This window comes from Bos taurus, chromosome 9 (genome assembly GCF_002263795.3).
Source record: "Bos taurus isolate L1 Dominette 01449 registration number 42190680 breed Hereford chromosome 9, ARS-UCD2.0, whole genome shotgun sequence".
Classification (NCBI taxonomy): Eukaryota; Metazoa; Chordata; class Mammalia; order Artiodactyla; family Bovidae; genus Bos; species Bos taurus.
In genome coordinates, this window is record NC_037336.1 from 6,085,262 (window position 1) to 6,111,783 (window position 26,522).

A 26,522-nucleotide genomic window follows, 5' to 3' on the forward strand; every position below is an offset into this window, starting at 1 on the left:
TGGCTACCTGATGTGAAGAGCTGACTCATTTGAAAAGATCCTGACACTGGGAAAGATTGAGGGCAGGAGGAGAAGGGGACATCAGAGAATGAGATGATTGGATGGCATCACTGACTAAATGAACACGAGTTTGGGTAAACTCCGGGATTTGGCAACGGACAGGGAGGCCTGGTGTGCTGCTATTCATGGGGTCACAAAGTCGGACACTACTGAGCGACTGAACTGATCTGAACTGAATTGTTTATAGTCTCCTATGATTACTTGTATTTCTGTGGTTTCAGTTTTAACCTTATCCTCCTGCATATTTAATTTTCTTTATTGTGGCCACTACATATATATATATATATTTTTTTTTTCTTGATGTGCCTGGTTAAAGGCTTCTTAATTTACTCTACTCCATCAAAGAGCCAGTTTTTAGTTTCATTAATCTTTTCTATCATCTTTTTAGTATTTATTTTATTTATACCTCCTCTGACATTTATTATCTCCTTCCTTACAGCTTTGTGCTTTTTAAAAAATTCGTCTTTTCTACTTTTTTTAGATGTAAGTTTAGGTTTTTTATTTGAGATTTTTCTTCTTTCCTGAGAATGGCTTGTATCTCTATGAAATTACCTCTGGAAGTGCTCTTGCTTCATCTCATAGATTATGTAGTGTGCTTCCATCTTCGTTGTTTAAAAGTACTTTTGATTTATTTATTGACCCATTGTTTTTTAGTAGTTTAGTAGTTTAGTCTCTGTGTGTGTCTATTTTTTTTTTCATTATTTCTTATAACTGATTTCTACTTTTGTACCATTGAAGTCAGAGAATATTGATATAATTTCAATTTTCTTAAGTTTACTGGACTTGTTTTATTGCCCAAAATATGATATCTCCTGGAGAATGCTCCATGTCCACTTCAGAAAAAAATGTATATTCTGGTACTTTTGAATAAAAGATTCTGCAATCCATCTGATTTAGTGTATTATTTAAGGGTGATGTTCTCTGATTTTCCATTTGGATAGTCTTTTTATTAATATAATTGGGGTGTAAGAGTCCCTACTATTATTGTATTACTGCAAAGATTTTTTTTTTTTTAATTTTATGAAAGTTAGCATTCACTTTATGTTTAAGGTGCTTCTCTACTAGGTGCACAAATATCCACCAATGTTATACCTTCTTGTTGGAATGACCCCTGGTTATTATGTAATGCCTTTCTTTGTTTTTTGTTACAGTTTTTGCTTTAAAGTCTACTTTGTTTAATATAAGTATCACTACCCAACATTTTGGGGGGAGTGGGCATAGAATAAATTTTTTCCTCTCTTTTACTCTCAGCCTGTGTGTGATCTGAAATCAGTCTCTTCTAGACAGTATGTGTAACTTCCCTGATAGCTCAGTTGTTAAAAAAATCTGCCTGCAATGCAGGAGACCCTGGTTTGATTCCTGGGTTGGGAAGATCCTATGGAGAAGGGATAGGCTACCCTCTCCACTGTTTTGGCCTGGAGAATTGCATGGACTGTATAGTCCATGGGGTTGCAAAGAGTTAGACACGACTGAGTGACTTTCACTTCACTTCACTTCAGACAGCATATACACGGGTCTTTTTTCATAGTCCTCAAGTCACCCTGTCTTTTGATTGGAGATTTTTGTCTATTTACATTTAAAGTAATTATTGATGGTTATGGACTTATCACCATTTGCTAATTACTTTCTGATTGCTTTGGTAGCTTTTCCATGTTTTTATTTGTTTGTTTTTCCCTGCTTTTTCCTTCCTGTCTAACTTATTCACTTCTCTTATTATCTGATGGCCTACTTCAGTTGTATATTTCTGCTCCTTTATCCTTTTTTCTGGTGTATCTATTATAGGCTTTTGGTTACCAATTTACATCAGTCTAATTTAAGTTAATAATCACTTACATTTGACATTTTATAAAAGCATTACATTTTTTCTTTCTTGCCCTGATCTGAACCTAGCACTTCCCTTTGTGGACTGTGTGTAATTAACACTAGTGGGATGACTAGCTCTGCTAATATTGCAGGTTTGTAGAGGTACTCAATCTCTGTCTGCTAAATCACCACTGTTATCAGGTTAAAGTAATATTCCACCAATGCTGCCCATCAGCACTAGCAAAGTAGCAGAAACCTGTAAAAATTAGTAGGATCACAGTCGTGGAGAGAGTCCCAGCAGACTTCTGCCCCTCTGGCAGATGCTTTAATATTAGCCACAGAATCTCCTTCATATACACTGTAGGCTCTTTACAAATTGCTCCTTTTTGTACTGAGTCCTGGGCCAAGTAGGTCTTCAGTAGTCCTGTAGGGGCAAAATCTTTTTTCCTTACATGCCAGTGTTTTCCCTGAGCACAAACATCATTGATTTTCAAAGCTAGACAATTTGGATATTGTTTGTATGGTACAAGACCTGATGGCTGCAGTACCTAGTGTGGGGTACAAACCCATTGCTTCTCAGGGAGAAACTCCAGTTATTTTCATGTTATATATTTAATTTTGAGATTCTTTCTTCTTATGGGCTGCCACATCAGCGATGAGATTTTTGCCAAGAGTATGTTTCTATTCTACTATTTGGATGTGATTCTTTTATCCTTTTTTATAGAGGAGATGTTTAGCTAGTTCTCAGGGTTCTTTTAGAGTGATTTGTCCTATATGTAGCTCTCTATTTGCTGTGTCTGAGGAAGGAGGTGACCATAGGATCTTCCTACACCCCAGTTTGAATCCTCTTCTCAGGTGGTCATTCTTCTTTACATTGTCTCCATTCTTCTAAGACAATGACTTTTCATTCCTCAAACTAGTGATTTAGAGAAAAGGAAAATATGATGTTGACAATATAAAAACTCTAATAAGAATCCCTGGCTTCAAGAGTTGGCTTTTTTATTACAACTCTCTAACAGATTCATTTCCTTTAACAAAAAAATAAAACGAGCTGATTGAATCAGTTCCTACGATATACTTTTTGGAGAAGCAATAGATAATCACAGCTTGGGAAAATGTGGCTTACACTTTGAGAACTGTAATAGCAATTCAGGAAAGATGTATATAGCTAATTCCATAGATAACAACTGCATGCTTGTATAGTTGCTTACATTTTCTTGACAGAATGTAAGGCAGAGAGTTTGTCTTTTTCATCTTGTCTTCTAAACTTAGTCTAGTGCCATGGTTTGCACATTGTAATTACCCAATAAATATTTGCAGAATTAAATTGAAAATTTTATCACTTCAAATAGTTCTTTGACACATTCTGGCCAGGAGCAAGTTTAATAAACTGAACATTACTTGCAACATAAATGTTGGAAATGACATTTCAAACAGAGTTCAACATATTCAGATACTCTTTAGAATTTTAACTTTTTATAAGTAATTCATTTAATGACTTTTAACATCCGTTTTCTAAATGCTATTGAATCAAGCATACCCTGGTTTGGCATTAGACTCTTTCATAGAATAATTGAGCAGTTGCTAGAATGCTATAAAGCCAGATAAAATGAACACATTCTTAAAAAACAAACAGACATACTCCCAACACTTAGAAAGTTAATGGATGTTATTATTTTAATTTTAAATATTCAGAATTCAAACTGCTCTTCAAGAGATACATAAAGCAAATGGGATGATTTGCTTATTCAGATAGAATCTAGCCAATGGCAATAACATTACAATGTGTGATTCTGTACATTTAGATTTATTTTATTTTTATTTATAAAAATATATTTTTTTAGAATTTGATTTGGCATATATAAATTTTATGCCAAATGAAATTCTAAAATTTTTTAAATATTAAAATATTTAAATAAAGATTTAAAATAACATTTATGAACCTAAATACACAAGCAAAGACAGTATTTGAATATATCTATCCTTAATTTTTGTACTATGTTTGCAATAAGGAAAGACGCTATTTTACCTTATTTATCTGCTCTGGTGAATTAAGTAATGAGATCTAGAAAATCACATTAGTTTTTATGTATTTCAGCAGTGATTCTCAAATAATACGAGAACTTATCTGAGATGCACTCATCAAAATAATTTGAGGATTTTTTTTTCTTCAGATTATACATAGAATATTCTGATCTATCTTTTCCCTTAGGTAGAAAATGAAACAGAGGTTCATCTTTGCAAAGTAAAACTGTTCTCTAGAAATCCTTCAGGACCTAACATGGCATTTCTCTGGGACTTTTTGCTCTTTCACATCTGTCTTTTAAAAAAGCAAGTTTCTCTTAAACAGTTCTTTCTGGGCCCAATTACATCCCATCTCTGATTCTTCATTATGAATGAGTTAGCCCACACACAGCTCACTATTGGTGGCAAGTCTCTCTGTGTCTCTTGTTTTAGATAATCGATAGACAAAATCTGATGATTACCATATTATGTGTCACTGATTTTTTGACTATCTAAAGGGCATTTAGCAGGTGCATAAATCTAATAATCTATGTCTGGAGTGTTCCTTTAGTATATTAGGACTGCCTCTTAAAGTTTCTTTGGGCAGAGTACATGCCAAAAACTGCATCTCTTACAATTTTGTTTTGTTTGATCAGAAAGCATGTACTGAGTGCCTATTACATATAACACTCTGCTGAGAGATGGGTAAACAAGGGGTGAAATATAAAAATCTCTAGTGTGAGATTATAGTGAAATTGGGAAGACCAATTGAATGTACTCATAAAGTCATAGATAATAGCACAAAATATTAAATTTAAATCGCATATATATGTGTGTTTGTGTATATTTGGCTGGCCAAAAAGTTTGCTTGGATTTTCCTATAAGATATTATGGAAAAAATCCAAGCAAACTTTTGGCCAAATGAACATATGTATACACACATACTTAGATAACTAGGTGCTTTAAGAATTCAGAAGTGAAAAAGATCGCCACTGTCAATAATTTGTGGTCAGGGAAGACCTATTTGAAGGGATCTTATTCAAGCTGAAACCTTATTAATTAGAAATGGTTGGCTTTGAGTCAATGTGATTGATGAAACCCAGCTTCTGATCAGAGTCTTAAGGCCTGTATGTGTACGTCTCATGTAACAACCCCCATGAATTATTCATATAAACTGTTATTTACTTTTTACATTTTTTTCTTTTCTATCAATATCACTGACTCCTTATTAAGGAATCAATTCTATGTTTTATTATTATAGCCCACAGCAACATTGAATGCAATAAATATTTTTCTCACTTGCTTGATTTACCACCGAGAAATGGACTTAAAATATATAAAGTTTAAAAATGCATTCGTATTTCTGGGCTTTATTTACATAGCTAAGTCATATAAAAAAGTAACTTAAAAGTCCAGTCACTTGTAATGAATCTAACATCTCATATGAAAAAGCTTGGTAGTTTTCTACGTTAACATGTTTGAACTAAACAGTGTGATATTTCTTGTCCCCTTGAGCAACATTTATTATATAAACCATTAACAGAAGACATTTCTTCAAATACTAAGTGTGAAGCATTTTCCTTTAAATATAAAGTAGATTTATTTTATTATATTCAATGATAAGTCACTTTTGAAACATGAGAGGCAAGAATGTGCATATTTTCCAGCTTAAGAAAAGCTTTTTATGTTATCAGTTGTATAACCTAATTTTGATTAATAAAGCCATCTTCTTTTGTTTCTACATCCCATAATTTTAAAAGAACATAAAGTATATATAGAAGTTTTGTTATTTCCTCAATGTTGCCAATTTAATGATATCATTGTTTAAGTTGGAAACTTACTTTTTTCCTTAGAATAAATATTGAAGTGTGAAATGCTGATGTCATTATATTGCAAAAAAAAAAAAAAAAAAGCACAGAAGATCTGGGAAGCAGTCCAAAGTACTTCAAAGTGACTTTTTGCCAAACTAAAGCTTTTTACCTGAAGCCATCATTTTCTACAGAAGGAAAAAAAAGTCATTTATCTTGGAAGATAATTCAGATACATTATGAATTGATTAAAACCTTATGCATACAGTTGAATATACAGCCACTGCACTTTTATCACCACCAGAAAGATCATTCTGCCACTCCCTGCATGGGTAGATCATTGTGATTCAGGGCCAGCTCTAAGATATTTGCAAATTCTTATGGAGCATGACCCCCTGTCTCCTTGTGTCTGAAAGCACACTACAAAAAGGAGGCAAAAAGTTAAAGGACGAGGATTTAAAATCAGATAGGCTTGGTTTCTAGTAAGTGTGTGGGAACTAACTGGCAAATGTTAAGAAATGAAATTATAGGGTGAAAGTTAGTCATCCTTAAGTGTAGTACATACTGAAGTCCAGTTGACTAGACTCATAGACAGTTACTATCTAATTTGATTATTAAAAAAAATGCTTCAAAAGTAGCACAAATTTCAAACTGCAAGATATAAATCATAGAAAAATTAGGTTAAGTCTGTCTTTGAATGTACATGGATACAATAAGGTCAGTTGCATTCATAATATATTGAGTAACTTGGTAGTTATAGAGACTGTTCAATTCTTTATTCCCACTCATATACATTTTCCTTTGGTAGGAATATTTTTCTTCATTTCATAAATCAAATATTTATTTTGTCAATTCCCTTAGCAAACTTTCCCATTCTAAGATACTACTCTCCTTCAGGAGTTCCAGAAGCTGTCAATACCTGAAATGTTTTGGAAGGGTTCTCTGATACCATCTCCCCACCAGTAAGCTCTTCTAAATCTTTACCTTCTCCAATGAAATTGAAGTGCTCAACGACTTTTGACTTCCATGTAAGATCAGGAATGGTTTTCAACATTGCCACCGAAGTTTATAATTGTGTACTGGTAACTAAAATCCAATAAACATCAAATCATGTCTTGAAGATTTACAAAGCTAAATAAGCACTTATGAAAATAGTGTGAAGAATATATTTCTCAATCTTGTCACTAAAATGAAGTTCCCCTGGATAAATATTGTTTTAGCAAATATCGTATCTCAGGACATTACTAAACAAAGACTAATTGTATTGATACAGGACAGATCTCCCCAGAGTGTGTGGTCAACACCACTGAACAATTCCAGCTTGCAGGGCAGGGATTAACTTGAACGAAGCATCAGCTATAAAGGGTTGGCACTAAGATCCTGTGGTCAATGACAATCAGTACGTCTGACGTAGGCAGACTGTAGAAAGAGACAGAATTAAGGTTAATGTGATAAAAATATAAAATCGGAGTATAGAAGCGAGGCAGAGGAGCAAAGTCAGAGCTAGAATAGTGAGAATTAGCCTAAGTGCTATCTGATAACCAGGTAAAGAAGAGCTCTTCAGAATGAAGATCATGACTTGTAGAGCAAACTACAGTGCCTGATAAGTGGCCCTGGGGTGTCGTTGGCAGCCTCAAACAAACACACAGAATATCCAGTCAAAATGCGAAAAAACTGGAAGGACAGCCATAAGTGCACACACTCTTTTAAGAAATTTCATATATCAAGGTCTTGAGAGACCACATTGACAAAGAAAAATAGGTAAGGGGGAACGTTTTCCAGAGATAAGTAAGATTTTTTTTTTTTTAAGGGAGCACCAGGGGTGTACTAAATGAAGGATAATTTACTATAAAGACAAAATTGGACATTAAGGAATCATCACATTAACTCATCATGGAACTGACTTTCAATCTGATGACAACATGATTCTCAAAAAAAAAAAAAAAAATGGAGTTAAAAAAATAAGACAAAATAATGCAACTGTGTTCAGCAGCAAATACACTGTATTTCATGATTTCTAGAGAAAATTTCTGTTGACAATACAGACTTTCCAGAGTTCCATCTACACTCTGTTGAAGTGGCTCATTGGCAAGCCTGGTCCTCTTTATCCACATCTCACTGAGTCATGGCCCACTCATGGCATATGCTATGGAGGAAAAAAGTCTCCTGCAGCTACTTAAACCCATTGGGATATGTTTTATTTGTATTATGAAGAAACAACCAAGAAATACTGGACCTTTTAAGAAACTGAAAAATGTAAAGGAAGATCCAGATTTGATATCTGTAATGTAAGGAGAAATTCATTTTATGTAAAGTAATAACATGATAAGATAAATCACCCAGAAATGAGCTGACAGAATAAGATAAATATGAGAAAGAACATAAGTCTTACAACAAAATGATGTCTTGAATACAAGCTCTAGAACAGCTCTCAGTTTGTAGAGTCTTAGAAAACATACACAGTAAATACAATACTATTCTAACCAATAATAGAATATTGGAGTTTGGAGTATTAAAACTAAAATAGTCTTTCATTCTTTCTGTCTCCCACCCTCTAGCATGATTTATGTATGGATGTGCACACAAGCATAGGCATATATTTGTATCATATATATATATATATATTTATATATGTTGGATACAGAGTTATTTTCTGTGGGTACATAGTGTCTATAGTTTAATACAGTCAATCTTTCCAATTTGATGGGCATTCAGGTTGTTTCTAGTTCTTTTTGTTATGTTTATGCCTTTGTAGATTAATCTGTTATTGAATGTCCTTGCAAAAATATTGATTTTTCTGGTGTTTGCATTGCTGTTAGATAAATTTGTAAACGTTTAAACTAGGAATAAAATGACACTGCTGCTGCTGCTGCATCGCGTCAGTCATGTACGACTCTTTGTGACCCTATAGATGGCAGCCCAACAGGCTCCTCTATCCCTGGGATTCTCCAGGCAAGAATACTGGACTGGGTTTCCATTTCCTTCTCCAATGCATGAAAGTGAAAAGTGAAAGTGAAGTTGCTCAGTCGTGTCCGACTCTTAGCGACCCCATGGACTGTAGCCTACCAGGCTCCTCCATCCATGGGGTTCTCCAGGCAAGAGTACTGGAGTGGGGTGCCATTGCCTTCTCCATAAAATGATACAGAGGCATTTAAAATATAATTTGAATCAATCTTGCCAGATTATTTTTTTTAACATATTATTTTTCCTATCATAATCAGAGCTTGAAATAATTAAGATTTTTGTCTGTTTCCAATTATTGACCACTCGAAAGACAGGGAAATGTTCTCCTATTGTACTTTACACATTGAAAGTCAGTTATTTCTCTTTCAAAAATAATATGTGTGGGAATATGTAAATTCACGTGTTTATTGACCATTTATGTGTATTCCTTCTTTTGGCTACCTTATCCATAAACTTTGCTCATTTTTTTCCTTTATATTCTTGTCTTCATTATGTTATCTTTTTTTAATAGTAACATTTCATCATAGTGATATTAAAGTTTTTATATCCAAAAATCTACAAACAATAAATGCTGGAGAGGGTGTGGAGAAAAGGGAACCCTCTTACACTGTTGGTGGGAATACAAAGTAATCCAGCCACTATGGAGAACAGTGTGGAGATTCCTTAAAAAACTGGAAATAGAACTGCCATATGACCCAGCAATCCCACTGCTGGGCATACACACCGAGGAAACCAGAATTGAAAGAGACACATGTATCCCAATGTTCATCACAGCACTGTTTAAAACAGCCAGGACATGTAAACCTAGATGTCCACTGGCAGATGAATGGATAAGAAAGCAGTGGTACATATACACAATGGAGTATTACTCAGCCATTAAAAAGAATACATTTGAATGAGTTCTAATGAGGTGGATGAAACTGGAGCCTATTAAACAGAGTGAAGTAAGTCAGAAAGAAAAACACAAATACAGTATATTGATGCATATATATGGAATTTAGAAAGATGGTAACAATGACCCAATATGCGAGACAGTGAAAGAGACACAGATGTAAAGAACAGTCTTTTGGACTCAGTGGAAGAAGGCAAGGGTGGGATGATTTGAGAGAATAGCATTGAAAATGTATATTATCATATGTGAAATAGATCGCCAGTACATGTTCCATGCATGAGACAGGGTGCTCAAGGCTGGTACACTGGGATGATCCAGAGGGATGGGATGGAGAGGGAGGTGGGAGGCGGGGTTCAGGATGGGGAACACATGTACACCCATGGCTGATTCATGTCAATGTATGGCAAAACCACTAGAGTACTGTAAAGTAATTAGCCTCCAATTAAAATAAATAAATTAAAAAACAATTTTCAGAAGATTGGCAAATAGATATGCCTTTTAAGCACTTTATCTTTTTTAAAATTATTAGCTCTTTTTCCTTGAAGTAGGTATGGGATCACATCCATAAAAAAATGTTAAAATACATTGAGCATTTTTTTTTCTATCCATAATGTCTAATAAATACAGAGGCAACCCGATTTGGTGAATTGGTCATATATTTATGATAAACCTAACATAATATACACACATTTGTCTTTCATTCAACAAACTCCCCCAAACTTCAGATTGTTTATGCTACCTTGACATTTCAAAGGGAAAGAAATAAAATGCTTCATCAAAAATTCAAATTGTTTCAGCAATAAATCCTTTTAAAAAGGAAAAGTAAATTGTTCACCATATTCAGTGTGCATTATTGTTATCTCAGTCTTTACTTCTCCTAGTAAAGTTAGAAGAAAAAAATTCTATTAATAGCACATTTCTTCATGTGAAAGTGTTAAAATATTAAACTGAATATTTTCAGTTTTTAAGTAATCTCATCATTCTGTTGTTTTTATTTTAAAGTGAACAAGTAAAACATTGTAAATTATAGCATAACATTCAAGAATAGATTCTCGCTAACTTCTTTGAAATAAAAAGCTAGCCAAGGGAAAACTGAATGCTTAAGAGGTTTAAAATAAATACATTTTTACACATACTCAAGAGCATTGTTTTTTTGTGTGTAGTCCATAGATCAAAACCACTAGAATCACCTGAAAAGTTTTTAGAAATACACCTTCTTGGGAAGCACATCAGATGAACTAAATAAAAAACTAAATGTAAGGTCCATCAATTTGTAATTAAAGAAATTCTTCATAAGATTCTTATATAGTTTAACTTCTGACAGCTGCTGCTTTTATCCTTCTTTGATGCTTTCAGTTGGCCTTGCTAGCACTCAGAACGTTTGTGTATGTGTATTTTATTGCATGTATTATATGCATGCTTCATATATTACATATAATACACACACACACACACACATATATATATATATAATGTATAATATAATAAGTAACTAATTTATATGACCACTTATAGTTGTATCATAATATCTAATATGAGTGATGAATTAAGAAAGCAACTGGAAGAGAAACTTATTATACATATGGGCAGCTATTATACTAGTGTGGGAGAAACTTTAGAAGTGTGAATGAAAAAGAGATAACGGATTTTTGAGATGTTTAAAAATTATATATATTTCTTAAAAGATTTGTTTTCTAAACTTTAAGACTAGTTAATGGAAAATAGGATAACAAAACCCTAGTTAGGCTTATTAAAAATTATATATAAATTATATGTGTCACTTTCAATTACTTTTAATGTTTTTTAGAATGGCAGTCAGACTCTGATTCTCCCTACTTGTCATACCTTGTCTTAGCTATCTAAATGTGGTCTTTTTTCCCTTATAAAACTTTAATATATCACTTAAAATTTTGTAAAAATTGATAACTTGTTAACATTTTAACTTAGGTGAATTTTTCACAAATATATACATACGAAAGTAGTTGCCTTAGAATTGGAATTTTTATAGGAGGTAATGCAGGCAAATAAGAATGCAATACTTGGAATTCCCCTTTTTACTTAATCTCCCTGATGTTCTCCACAGAAAAAGTACAATGAATATGTAACTGTGCTGTGTGCTTAGTCACTCAGTAGTGTCTGACTCTTTGCCAACCCATGGACTGTAGCCCACCAGGCACCTATGCCCAAGGGAATTCTCCAGGAAAGAATACTGGAGTGGGTTGCCATTCTCTCCTCCAGGGATCTTCCCAACCCAGGGATAAAACAGAGGTGCCCAGCACTGCAGGCAGATTCTTTACCATCTGAGTCCCCAGGGAAGCCAGTACATATAACTACATGATAAAAAATAAAAGCATGTGAATTTATTTAATAGATTCACTTTCTAACATGTATGGAATGTAAACAGTCTGAACTAATGTCATGTCAGAAAATAAATACATGCCTAAGGTAACTAAATGTCATTACAGATCCATATTTTGTGTTGAGTGAAAGAGGGTATACTAGGGAGGTATAACCGAACAACTAAATATATCCTGATCTCAGATGTTATAGCAATACTTTTTCATGGAAAATTTTCAAAATGGCTTAACCACTTATTAAAAACCACTATTGAATCTATGTGTTAGTACATCTATTTCAGAGAAATGAAAAAGTTCTATGAAGCTGTAAATCAATATTTAATAAAGAAATATTCATGACTAATTTTCAATAAGAATGTAACAAAATTTCCATATAGTAGATTTATATTATATGTTATATAAACTTTTTGAAAACATTATTATTTGGAGGACATGGAACTATTTTAATGTTTTTTGTTATATTTTAATATCTTTAAATCAAATCTGTCTGGAATACTGTATGTTGCCATGAGAATGAAATCTGGGATATGTTGGACACAATTGTTACATTTAAAAATGAACAAGATTGATATGTCAAATTGCTCACTGATCCTCTCCACTTGAATATATAAAAGGTGTTTCAAAATTTACATTATCAAGACAGAAGCATTTATTTCTGTCCTCATATGAGCTCACATGTAATTGTATCATAACTCGGTAAATGGAAGCAGCTATTTAATCGGTTGCTCAATTCACAACCTCGGGAATCATGACTGTGTTGGAGCTTTTACCATATCACTCTTGTAACAAGAACAACAGTGGTTTTATTCCTAGATTTTTAAGGAATCTCCATACCGTCTTCCATAGTGGCTATATCAGTTTACGTTCCAGTTTACCAGTTTACACCCATCAGTTTGCCAGCAATGCCAGAGTGTTCCCTTTTCTCCACACCCTCTCCAGCATTTATCATTTGTAGACTTTTTGATGATGGCCATTCTGACTGGTGTGAGGCATATCTCACTGTAGTTTTGATTTGCATTTCTCTAATAATGAGTGATGCTGAGCATCTTTTCATGTGCCTGTTAGCCATCTGTATGTCTTCTTTGGAGGAATGTCTCTTCAGGTCCCTTTCCTACTTTTTAATTGGGTTGTTTGTTTTTCTGGTATTGAGTTGTATATGCTGCTTGTATATTTTGGAAATTATTTGTCAGTTGTTTCCTTTACCTGTATTTTCTCCAATTCTGACGGTTGTCTTTTCACCTTATTTGTAGTTTCCTTTGCTGTGCAAAAGCTTTTAAGTTTAATTAGGTCCCACTTGTTTATTTTTGTTTTTATTTCCATTACTCTAGGAGGTGGGTCATAGAAGATCTTGCTTTGATTTATGTCATTGAGTGTTCTGCCTATGTTTTCCTCTAAGAGTTTTGTAGTTTCTTACATTTAGGTCTTTAATCCATTTTGAGTTTATCTTTGTGTATGGCATTAGGTAGTGTTCTAATTTCATTCTTTTGCACATAGCTGTCCAGTTTTCCCAGCACCACTTATTGAAGAGGCTATCTTTGCCCCATGATATATTTGTGCCTCTTTTGTCAAAAATAAGGTATCCACAGGTGCATGGGTTTATCTCTGGGTTCTCTATTTTGTTCCATTAGTCTATATTTCTGTTTTGTGCCAGTTCCATACTGTCTTGATGACTATAGCTTTGTAGTATAGTCTGAAGTCAGGAAGGCTGATTCCTCCAGCTCCATTCTTCTTTCTCAAGGCTGCTTTGGCTATTTGGAGTCTTGTGTTTCCATATGAATTGTGAAATTTTTTGTTCTAGTTCTGTGAAAAATGTCATTGACAATTTGATAGGGATCACATTGAATCCATAGATTACATTTGGTAGTATAGGCATAGAACATACAGATAAATTTTAAAAAATTTAATCCATCATCTCAGTCATGGCACCAAAAAAAAAAAGAAAAAAATAATTTAATCCATCATATTCCTGTTGACCATAGGTCACCATTATATTTTTTTGTAAAATCTTCAGGGTTTCTATGCATATATGTAATTATATAAAATGGGCTCATGTTATAACTATTAATTTGTATTATGCTAAAAACTAGGAATAAAACCACCATATAACCCAGCAATCCCACTCCTAGGCATATACCCTTAGGAAACCAAAATTGAAAAAGACACATGTACCCCAATGTTCGCTGCAGCACTATTTACAACAGCTAGAACATGGAAGCAACCTAAATGTCCATTAACAGATGAATGGAAAAAGAAGTTGTGGTACATATACACAATGAAATATTCAGTTCAGTTCAGTTCAGTTCAGTTCAGTTGCTCAGTCGTGTCCGACTCTTTGCGACCCCATGAATTGCAGCATGCCAGGCCTCCCTGTCCATTACCAATTCCCGGAGTTCACTCAGACTCACGTCCATCGAGTCAGTGATGCTATCCAGCCATCTCATCCTCTGTCGTCCCCTTCTCCTCCTGCCCCCAATCCCTCCCAGCATCAGAGTCTTTTCCAATGAGTCAACTCTTTGCATGAGGTGGCCAAAGTATTGGAGTTTCAGCTTTAGCATCATTCCTTCCAAAGTACACATGGGACTGATGTCCTTTAGAATGGACTGGTTGGATCTCCTTGCAGTCCAAGGGACTCTCAAGAATCTTCTCCAACATCACAGTTCAAAAGCATCAATTCTTCAGTGCCCAGCTTTCTTCACAGTCCAACTTTCACATCCATACATGACCACTGGAAAAACCATAGCCTTGACTAGACGGACCTTTTTTGGCAATGTCTCTGCTTTTCAATACACTATCTAGGTTGGTCATCATTTTCCATCCAAGGAGTAAGTGTCTTTTAATTTCATGGCTGCAATCACCATCTGCAGTGATTTTGGAGCCCAATAAAATAAATTCTGACAGTTTCCCCATCTATTTCTCATGAAGTGATGGGACCAGATGCCATAATCTTCGTTTTCTGAATGTTCAGCTTTAAGCCAACTTTTTAACTCTCCTCTTTCACTTTAATCAAGAGGCTTTTTAGTTCCTCTTCAATTTCTTCCATAAGGGTGGTGTCATCTGCATATCTGAGGTTACTGATAATTCTCCTGGCAATCTTGATTCCAGCTTGTGCTTCTTCTAGCCCAGCATTTCTTATGATGTACTCTGCATAGAAGTTAAATAATCAGGGTGACAATATACAGCCTTGATGCAATCCTTTTCCTATTTGGAACCAGTCTGTTGTTTCAAGTCCAGTTCTAACTGTTGCTTCCTGATCTGCATATAGGTTTCTCAAGAGGCAGGTCAGGTGGTCTGGTATTCCCATCTTAGTCAGAATTTTCCACAGTTTATTGTGATCCACACAGTCAAAGGCTTTGGCATAGTCAATAAAGCAGAAATCAATGTTTTTCTGGAACTCTCTTGCTTTTTTGATGATCCAGCGGATTTTGACAATTTGATCTCTGATTCCTCTGACTTTTCTAAAACCAGCTTGAATATCTGGAAGTTCATGGTTACCCCAAGACACATATTAATCAAATTAACAAAGATCAAACACAAAGAACAAATATTAAAAGCAGCAAGGGAAAAACAACAAATAACACACAAGGGGATTCCCATAAGGATAACAGCTGATCTTTAAATAGATACTCTGCAGGCCAGAAGGGAATGGCAGGACAAACTTAAAATGCTGAAAGAAAATAACCTACAGTCCTGATTACTGTACCCAGTAAGGATCTCATTCAAATATGAAGGAGAAATCAAAAGCTTTACACACAAGCAAAAGCTGAGCAAATTCAACACTACCAAAACAACTCTGCAACAAATGCTGAAGGATCTTCTCTAGACAGGAAACACAGAAAAGAGGTATAAACTCGAACCCCAAAAAATAAAGTAAATGGCAATGGGATCATACTTGTCAATAATTACCTTAAATGTAAATGGGTTGAATGTCCCAACCAAAAGACAAAGACTGGCTGAATGGATATAAAAACAAGACCCCTATATATGTTGTCTACAAGACATTCACCTTGAAACAATAGACACATACAGACTGAAAGTGAAGGGCTGGAAAAAGGTATTCTATGCAAATAGAGACCAAAAGAAAGCAGGAGTAGCAACATTCATATCAAATAAAATAGACTTTAAAACAAAGCCTGTGAAAAGAGAAAAAGATGGACACTACATAATGATCAAGGATCAATACAAGAAGAAGATATAACAATTATAAATATATATATGCACCCAACATAGGACCATTGCAATATGTAAGACAAATGCTAACAAATATGAAAGGGGAAATTAACAATAACACAATAATAGTGGGAGACTTTAATACCCTATTCACACCTATGGATAGATAAACTAAACAGAAAATTAACAAGGAAACACAAACTTTAAATGATACAATAGACCAGTTAGACCTAATTGATATATACAGGACATTTCACCCCAAAACAATGAATTTCATCTTCTTCTCAAGTGCACACGGACCTTCTCCAGGATAGATCACATCCTGGGCCATAAATCTAGCCTTGGTAAATTCAAAAAAATTGAAATCATTCCAAGCATCTTTTCTGACCACAATGCAGTAAAATTAGATCTCAATTACAGGAGAAAAACTATTAAAAATTCCAAAATATGGAGGCTGAACAACACTCTGCTGAATATCCAACAAATCATAGAAAAAATCAAAAAAGAAATAAAAAATATGCATAGAAATGAATGAAAATGAAAACACAACAACCCAAAACCTATGGGACACTGTAAAAGCAGTGCTAAAGGGAAGGTTCATAGCAATACAGGCTTACCTCAAGAAACAAGAAAAAAGTCAAATACATAAACTAACTCTACACCTAAAGCAACTAGAAAAGGAAATAATGAAGAGCCCCAGGGTTAATAGAAGGAAAGAAATCTTAAAAATTAGAGCAAAAATAAATGCAAAAGAAACAAAAGAGATCATAGCAAACATCAACAAAACGAAAAGCTGGTTCTTTGAGAAGATAAATAAAATTGACAAACCTTTAGCCAGACTCATCAATAAAAAAGTGAGAAAAGACAAATCAACAAAATTAGAAATGAAAATGGAGAGATCACAACAGACAACACAAAAATACAAAGGAACATAAGAGACTACGATCAGCAATTATATGCCAAAAAAAAAAAAATGCACAACTTGGAAGAAATGGACAAATTCATACAAAAGTACAACTTTCCAAAACTGAACCAAGAAGAAATAGAAAATCTTAAAAGACCTATCACAAGCATGAAAATTGAAATGGTAATCAGAAATTTTCCAGCAAACAAAAGCCCAGGTCCAGACGGCTTCACAGCTGAATTCTACCACAAATTTAGAGAAGAATTAACATCTATCCTATTCAAACTCTTCCAGAAAATTGCAGAGGAAGGTAAACTTCCAAACTCATCCTATGAGGTCACCATCACCCTAATACCAAAGCCTGACAAAGATGCCACAAAAAAAAGAAAACTACAGGTCAATATCACTGATGAACATAGGTGCAAAAATCCTTAACAAAATTCTAGCAAACAGAATCCAACAACATATTAAAAAGATCATATATCATGACCAAGTGGGCTTTATCCCAGGGATGCAAGGATTCTTCAATATCCACAAATCAATCAATGTAATATATCACATTAACAAATCAAAAAATAAAAACCATATGATTATCTCAATAGATGCAGAGAAAACCTTTAAGAAAATTCAACATTCATTTATGATAAAAACCTTCCATGAAACCAGGAATAGAAGGAACATACCCCAGCATAATAAAAGCTATATATGACAAACCCACAGCAAACATTATCCTCAATGGTGAAAAATTGAAAGCATTTCCCCTGAAGTCAGAAATAAGACAAGGGTGACCACTCTCACCACTACTATTCAACATAGTTTTGGCCACAGCAATCAGAGCAGAAAAAAGAAATAAAAGGAATCCAGATTGGAAAAGATGAAGTAAAACTCTCACTGTTTGCAGATGACCCGATACTCTACATAGAAAACCCTAAAGACTCCACCAGAAAATTACTAGAGTTAATGAATGAATATAGTAAAGTTGCAGGATATAAAGCCAACACAATGAAATCCCTCGCATTCCTATACACTAACAGTGAGAAAACAGAAAGAGAAATTAAAGAAACAATTCCATTCACCATTGCAATGAAAAGAATAAAACATTTAGGAATATATCTACCTAAAGAAACAAAAGACCTATATATAGAAAACTATAAAACACTAGTGAAAGAAATCAAAGAGGATACTAATAGACAGAGAAATATACCATGTTCATGGATTGGAAGAATCAATATAGTGAAAAAGAGTATACTACCCAAAGCAATCTAAAGATTCAATGCAATCCCTATCAAGCTACCAAGGGTATGTTTCACAGAGCTAGAACAAATAATTTTGCAATTTTTATGGAAATACAAAATAGCATGAATAGCCAAAGCAGTCTTGAGAAAGAAGAATGGAACTAGAAGAATCAACCTGCCTGACTTCAGGCTCTACTACAAAGCCACAGTCATCAAGACAGTATGGTACTGGCACAAAGACAGAAATATAATTCAATGGAATAAAATAGCAAGCCAGAGATAAATCCGCACACCTATGGACACCTTATCTTTGACAAAGGAGGCAAGAATATACAATGGAGAAAAGACAATCTCTTTAACAAGTGGTGCTGAGAAAACTGGTCAACCACTTGTAAAAGAATGAAACTAGAACACTTTCTTACACCATACACAAAAATAAACTCAAAATGGATTAAAAATCTAAATATAAGACCAGAAACTATAAAAATCCAAAGGAAAACATAAGCAGAACACTCTCCGACATAAACTACAGCAGGATCCTCTATGACCCATCTCCCAGAATATTGGAAATAAAAGCAAAAGCAAACAAATGGGACCTAATTAAAATTAAAAGATTCTGCACTACAAAGGAAACTATAATCAAGGTAAAAATACAGCCTACAGAATTGGAGAAAATAATAGCAAACAAAGCAACAGACCAAGAATTAATCTCAAAAATATACAAGCAACTCTGCAGCTCAATTACAGAAAAATAAACGACCCAATTAAAAAAAAATGGGCCAAAGAACTAAACATTTACAATTTTAACAAATTGTAAAATTTATCCAGACATTTCTCCAAAGAAGACATACAGATGGCTAACAAACACATGAAAAGATGCTCAACATCACTCATTATCAGTGAAATGCAAATCAAAACCACAATGAGGTACCATTTCACACCAGTCATAATGGCTGTTATCCAAAAGTCTACAAGCAATAAATGCTGGAGAGGGTGTGGAGAAAAGGGAATCCTCTTACACTGTTGGTGGGAATGCAAACTAGTACAGCCACTATGGAGAACAGTGTGGAGATTCCTTAAAAAACTGGAAATAGAAATGCCATATGACCCAGCAATCCCACTGCTGGCCATACACACCAAGGAAACCAGAATTGAAAAAGACACCTGTACCCCAATGTTCATCACAGCACTGTTTATAATAGCCAAGACATGGAAGCAACCTCAATGTCCATCAGCAGATGAATGGATAAGAAAGTTGTGGTACATATACACAATGGAATATTACTCAGACATTAAGAAGAATACATTTGAATCAGTTCTTATGAGGTGGATGAAACTGGAGCCTATTATACAGAGTGAAGTAAGCCAGAAAGAAAAACACCAATACAGTGTACTAATGCATATATATGGAATTTAGAAAGATGGTAACGATAACCCTGTATGCAAGACAGAAAAAGAGACACAGATGTACATAGAACAGTCTTTTGGACTCAGTGGGAGAAGGCAATGGTGGGATGATTTGGGAGAAAGACATTGAAACATATAAATTATCATATGTGAGACTAATCGCCAGTCCAGGTTTGATGAATGATATAGGGTGCTCGGGTCTGGTGCACTGGGATGACCCAGAGGGATGGGATTGGGAGGGAGGTGGGAGGGGGTTCAGGATGGAGAACACATGTACACCCATGGTGGATTCATGTCAATGTATGGCAAAACAAATACAATATTGTAAAGTAAAAATAAATAAATAAACATTTTGGGTTAAAACCTTTTCATTAACTTCAACATTTTTTATATTAAAAAAAAAAAAATCACTCAGTTGTCTGTATTGCCCAATGCCATAAACACAAGGGACATTTGGTAACATAAATTTAAATCCAAGAAAATGAAATAAAATTTTAAGACTGGTTTCTAGATCACACTAACCACATCTGAAATGCTTAGTAACTACATGAGGCTAACAGCTACCAGTAGGGCCATCAGATTACAAAGCATCTCCGTCACTGTTCTGTAGAACAGAGTAGATACTGGTTAAATGGGAATGTGGAGGGAACACCCACTTTTCGACATCGCAGTACACTGATACTGTGCTTATGCTTATGTGTAGTCACTCAGTCAGGTCCGACTCTCTGCAGCCCATGAACTGTAGTGTTCCAGGCTTCTCTGTCCATCAAATTTTCCAGGCAAGAATTCTGAAGTGAGTTGCCATTTCCTACTCCAGGGGATCTTCCAGACCCAAGGATCGAACTCACGTCTCTTGCATCTCCTGCTTTGGCAGACAGATTCTTTACCACTAGCATCACCTGAGAAGCCCCTAATACACTGATATTCTCAGACTGAATTTGCCATCCTTTTTAGTAAATTGTATGTGTGTGTGTATATATATATATATATATATATATATATTATACACACACACACACACACATATATATATATGTATATGTATGTATGTCAAATATCCTTCCTAAAATGGGAAAAGCAAAATAAATGGTAAGAATAATAACAAGCTCCCAGGTGCCATGGAAATCACTTATTGAAGTGCCTTTTCCTCGTTACTTACGAAACCTTTGTTTAAATGCGTGTATTCTTCCAGAGTAATTTTAGACATCTTGCCAGTCTTGCAACTTGTTTACCCAAAGCTTGCATGACCCACCTTTGTGGGTTAGTCACAGAGTTATTTTCTCGCGTGATCTGCAAACATAGTTTCTGTTTCTACTTGTGTCAGCTCGCTTCTGCATGAAGTAGAGAGAGAGAAGAGCCACTTCTCACCCGCTGCCCTATCCCCATAAAAGTGCCTCAAGGTCAAACACTGGAAGACATCCCTATGAAGTCACGCTAAAAATCAAGAAGAACAGAGATATCCTTGGAAATTATTTCATGTCCTAATCCTTCTTCATCTTCACCAAATGATAAAGAATGACTTTGGGGGAGTTTCTGTACTGCTCAGTGTCAAGCTATCAGATTTAACTTCTTAATGTTCAGAATACATTTAACTGCCACCTCCCCTAACTCCTCTCACATCGAGTTTGTTGCTTCTAATCTGCAATAAAGTAGAAAAATAGACAAATTGAATTTTAAGATTTACAGTGCAAAATTATCTTAATTGCAGGGTTCTGTGATTCTAAGTTACACAGATGCTTTGTGCTCTTTCACATATTCTACCATCTTCCAGAAGGTTTGAGATAATAGATATCTGACCTGAAACCCAATCCATGCTTTACATTCATGTTAGTCAAACAAGTGTCCCAAAAGACTCCTTAAAGTCAGTAAGCTTCTGGAACTTCAGTCTTTTAAAAATATTACTCCAGTATCTCTAATGTTTTTTAATTACCAAAGGAAGACAACTGGTTTTGATGTAACAACTGCATCACAGTATCAGTCACTCTGACTTCACTGTCACTTAACTCTTGATCAGTACCAAAACATAAAGATGGAAGTAAAGTTCGAGTTTACAGACATGAACATAACCTCAAAGAGACACTGTTGCCCAAAGTCAGTCACTGTAAGTCATGTAATTTGAATTCATATAGTACATCAGGTCCTTTGTATTTTTGTAATCCCAACAATTTGTTTTCAAATAAAATCTTATGAAAAGCAAGAAGGCTGGGTGGAATTTTTATGATGAAGCCATATTTTATGTAAGTGAACAAAGTCTGTCCCATCAGGTGCCAAAGATTTTAATTTTTTTTTTTTTTTCAGTAGAAGTTCTTCCAAAAGGCAGAATATACTTCACTTCCTTCCTCAGCAGAGGACACAGTACATAATGCAGTTTGTTCCTGATGACTCATCACCATCATTATGTATCTCCATTCTTGTTCTGTACTAAACACACAGCACTTTTCTGCATATGCCTGGGAGACTCTGCATTCCTCAATGTCAGACTGTCAGCTGTAACTCCTCACTACTGTCAAATGCCTTTAACCAACACTCCCACATCTAGTTTGCTGCTTCTAATCTCACTGCAACTTCTGATCTGCATTAAACTAGAAAAATACATAGTCTTACTTTTAAAGATTTTAAGGCCAAATAGACTCAAAGGCCTGCCGTAATTTCAGGAGTTCTACAGTTCCTTCTGCATTTTTCAGATGGCTTATGTGCTTCCGTGTGATTCACTGTCTTCCAGAGTGTTTAGAATGATGGAAATCTAACTGTTAGTCATATAGAGCATATTTAAAATATCTTTTATGCAATGTGTCTGAAGTTATATCAAGCATTTGTAAAAATACTGTGTATGAGTTATATTGATAATTATTATTCTGAACATTATAAAGTGAATAATTTTGCCTGGAATCTGCTAGTAAACTAGCAAAAGATAACAATTTCATTAACTTCCTCTCCTTCAATTTAAAATGAATAAAACATCTCTTAGGAGTAATATTCTTGTCTTATAATTTATCTTGGAGATGATTAAATCCTCTAACATGAATCTACCCTTAAAGGCAAATATATTTTAAGAATTACCTATAGATTAAATCTTCTTGGAAATGTTCCACATCAACTTGTCCTTTTCATTGTCTGCAAAACATATGTAATACATGCCCATCTTTTTCAACTTTTACCTTAATGTCTAATTGAAAACTATTTTTAAAGTTTCCATGAAATCTAAATATTAATGAAATAAATAACTTAAAATCAAAGTGCTATGCACTGCATATTGATGAGAAGAATAGCTCTTAATAATATTTAATGTATGCTTTCTGCACATTTAATTTTAACAGAAATAGTTTTGATTCTAATTATAATTTCTTATTTATTTGCATCTGTTGCATAAGGAAAAAAGAAGGAAAAGTAAAAGGAAAAAACCTGGAAACTTTACTCTTCAGTTGTATAAGATATCACCATTGGAGTAAAATAGGTAAAGAGTACATTAAGTTTCTCTGTATTTTTTTACAACTATATGTAAATCAATATTTTTTTTCAAAAATTGATTTAAAAATACAAAAAATTAAAATAGTTGTGATCACAAATTCTAGTTACTTTCTGCCAATTGACTATAGATGGTGTGAAAGGTGAAACATCTTTGCTATTACAAATCTCATAGTAGAAACAACTCAAACAGAGGAGGGCAGGGAAATTGAGAATTAGTGTACATGACGTTGATGGCACAAGTCTTAGAACTTAACAGAGCTATATTTTAAAAGTGGCTGGAAACTTCCTTTATCAATTGGTAAAGGAGAATTTAGCTCAGCCTTTTAAGACACAGATTCTTCACTACACAGTGTATAAAATGGAAGTAACAACATATAGAGCATTGTGTTGCTATGTGTACTATACAAAAACATACTATAAAACATATGTGTGTGTGCATGGCACATATATTTATGTAAGCATATATATATACAAATATAAACATTTTTGATATATTTTTTATTGTTTTTGTTATTTCTCCTTTGTATCAAGAAGATCTAGTGAAGGTATATAAGACTTAGTAAAAAAAAAAAAGAAAAAAAATTACAGAAGGAGATCCAAAAGGACTTAAAGCCAAGTACATGGAAGGAGAAACTTAGTACCTAAGGTACAGAACAAGGAAGAAAAGCAATAAATTGCAGATTGACAGTTTAGGAGGAAGGAATCAAATGCTATAATTATGAGGATGATAAAATCAGAGCATCAAGATTTACCATACCAAACTACTGATAAATAAATATACCTTTTTGCCTATATGTGTGTGTGTGTGTGTGTGCACATACATGCACATACATGTTGTTCAAGTGTTTGTTGAGGCTTTGGTGCTGAACATACAGGTCAATGTTAAAGGTTCTGGGGTAAAACATTAGAAGAACACAGTTAAGGAATCTGATAAGTTATTATTATTATGGATATCCTTGGCGCATGATAGGAATGATAAAATTTAAGTATCACTTAAATACCAAAGAATACAAATAGTGTCTATGTTTTCCATGTATAAAAAAAGTGCAATTTGAGGTATGTTCTAAATAAAGGATGCTGCTAAGTCGTTTCAGTCGTGTCTGTCTCTGTGAGACCCCATAGACAGCAGCCCACCAGGCTCCCCCATCCCTGGGATTCTCCAGGCAAGAACACTGAAGTGGGTTGCCATTTCCTTCTCCAAAATAAAGAATATATATATATATATATATATATACACCTTGCTTTCTTTTTTACATTTTTTAAGATGTGGACAATTTTTAAAGTCTTTTGTTGAATGTGTTACAATATTGTTTCCGTTTTATGTTTGGTTTTTGACTTTGAGGCATGTGGGATCTTGGCTCCCAATCAGGGATCAAACTCACACCTTCTACATTGAAAGGTGAAGTCTTAACCACTAGACCATCAGGGAAGTTCCAGTAAGCTTGTTTATAATAGATGGTTATTAATATTTCTGACAAAATTTCTTAATGAAAGCATTCTCTATATTCCATCATTAAGGAAATATATTCTATGATTTTCTAGATAAAATATTTTTAAACTAGAAATATGTTGTCATTTATAAAAGAAAGTGAAGTGTTCCCAATCGTTTGCTTATGTCTGGTAGTCCATTGAGAGCTGGATATTGATTCCAAGTTTTCTGACTACAACTGCCGTATGGTTCCTTCTAGTGCAAGTATAGGTAAATCAGGCCTTGACTGGTAGCACATATTTCAAATGTGTGTGAGTTTGGTGAAAGAGATGCCAGGACATGTGCACTAGAACTGATGTGTCTGAGGCTTTGGCTTTCTTTTGTCATCCCCAGACTTTTCCCAGAACCATGGTTTTCACAGTTTTGGCTTTTCAAAAAATATAAAAATGGATTCTATCTAATTCCTTGCAAAATTTAATAACTTTCCCTACAAGAAATTTCTTGAATTAAACTTCCCTAATTTGCTTTTTTTTTTTTTTTTTTTGCTGTTTTCCTTTGTTTAATTCATTTGTTCTTTCATTGAATGTTAACTCAGCTAATGCCAGATGCCAAGGAACACTGTGACAATCTCTTTAGGATATAATGCTCAAAGAGTGAGTCATTATTACAGAAAAATTCTAACTTTTTATATTTTCTGAAGTAAAATAAATAAATGAAATGCCAAGTTTTCTCCTCTAAATTGAGCCCAAAACCCAGTTGTTATTATTATTTTTTTGTTGTTGTTGATCACTGAGCAAAGGAAATCATAATGTATAATTTGGGGTCCAATGAGGTGTCTCTCAGATGATAAGAATGCCCAACAGTTTATCTTCTTGACTAAAATGTTGGAAAATTTAAAATGCAGTAGCTGGTCAATCACTGCCTTTGGAAAAGATTTAATAGCAAGGAACAATAGCTAGTTCCTCTGGTGTGCTTTATTGATACACTTTAGGATGTCTCTAAGAGTGCCTGATAAACTATGGAATGAGGTTCGTGACATTGTACAGGAGACAGGGATCAAGACCATCCCCATGGAAAAGAAATGCAAAAAGGCAAAATGGCTGTCTGGGGAGGCCTTACAAATAGCTGTGAAAAGAAGACAAGTGAAAAGCAAAGGAGAAAAGGAAAGATATTCCCATTTGAATGCAGAGATCCAAAGAATACCAAGACGAGATAAGAAAGCCTTCCTCAGCGATCAATGCAAAGAAATAGAGGAAGACAACAGAATGGAAAAGACTAGAGATCTCCTCAAGAAAATTAGAGATACCAAAGGAACATTTCATGCAAAGATGGGCTTGATAAAGGACAGAAATGGTATGGACCTAACAGAAGCAGAAGATATTAAGAAGAGGTGGCAAGAATACACAGAAGAACTATACAAAAGAGATCTTCATGACCCAGATAATCACAATGGTGTGATCACTGACCTAGAGCCAGACATCCTGGAATGTGAAGTCAAGTGGGCCTTGGAAAGCATGATTATAAACAAAGCTAGTGGAGGTGATGGAATTCCAGTTAAGCTCTTTCAAATCCTGAAAGATGATGCTATGAAAGTGCTGCACTCAATATGCCAGCAAATTTGGAAAACTCAGCAGTGGCCACAGGACTGGAAAAGGTCAGTTTTTATTCCAATCCCAAAGAAAGGCAATGCCAAAAAATGCTCAAACTATGGCAAAATTGCACTCATCTCACACGCTAGTAAAGTAATGCTCAAAATTATCCAAGCCAGGCTTCAGTAATATGTGAACCGTGAAATTCCAGTTGTTCAAGCTGGTTTTAGAATAGGCAGAGGAACCAGAGACCAAATTGCCAACATCCACTGGATCATCAAAAAAGCAAGAGTTCCAGAAAAACATCTATTTCTGCTGTATTGACTATGCCAAAGCTTTTGACTCTGTGGATCACAATAAACTGTGGAAAATTCTGAAAGAGATGGGAATACCAGACCACCTGACCTGCCTCTTAAGAAACCAGTATGCAGGTCA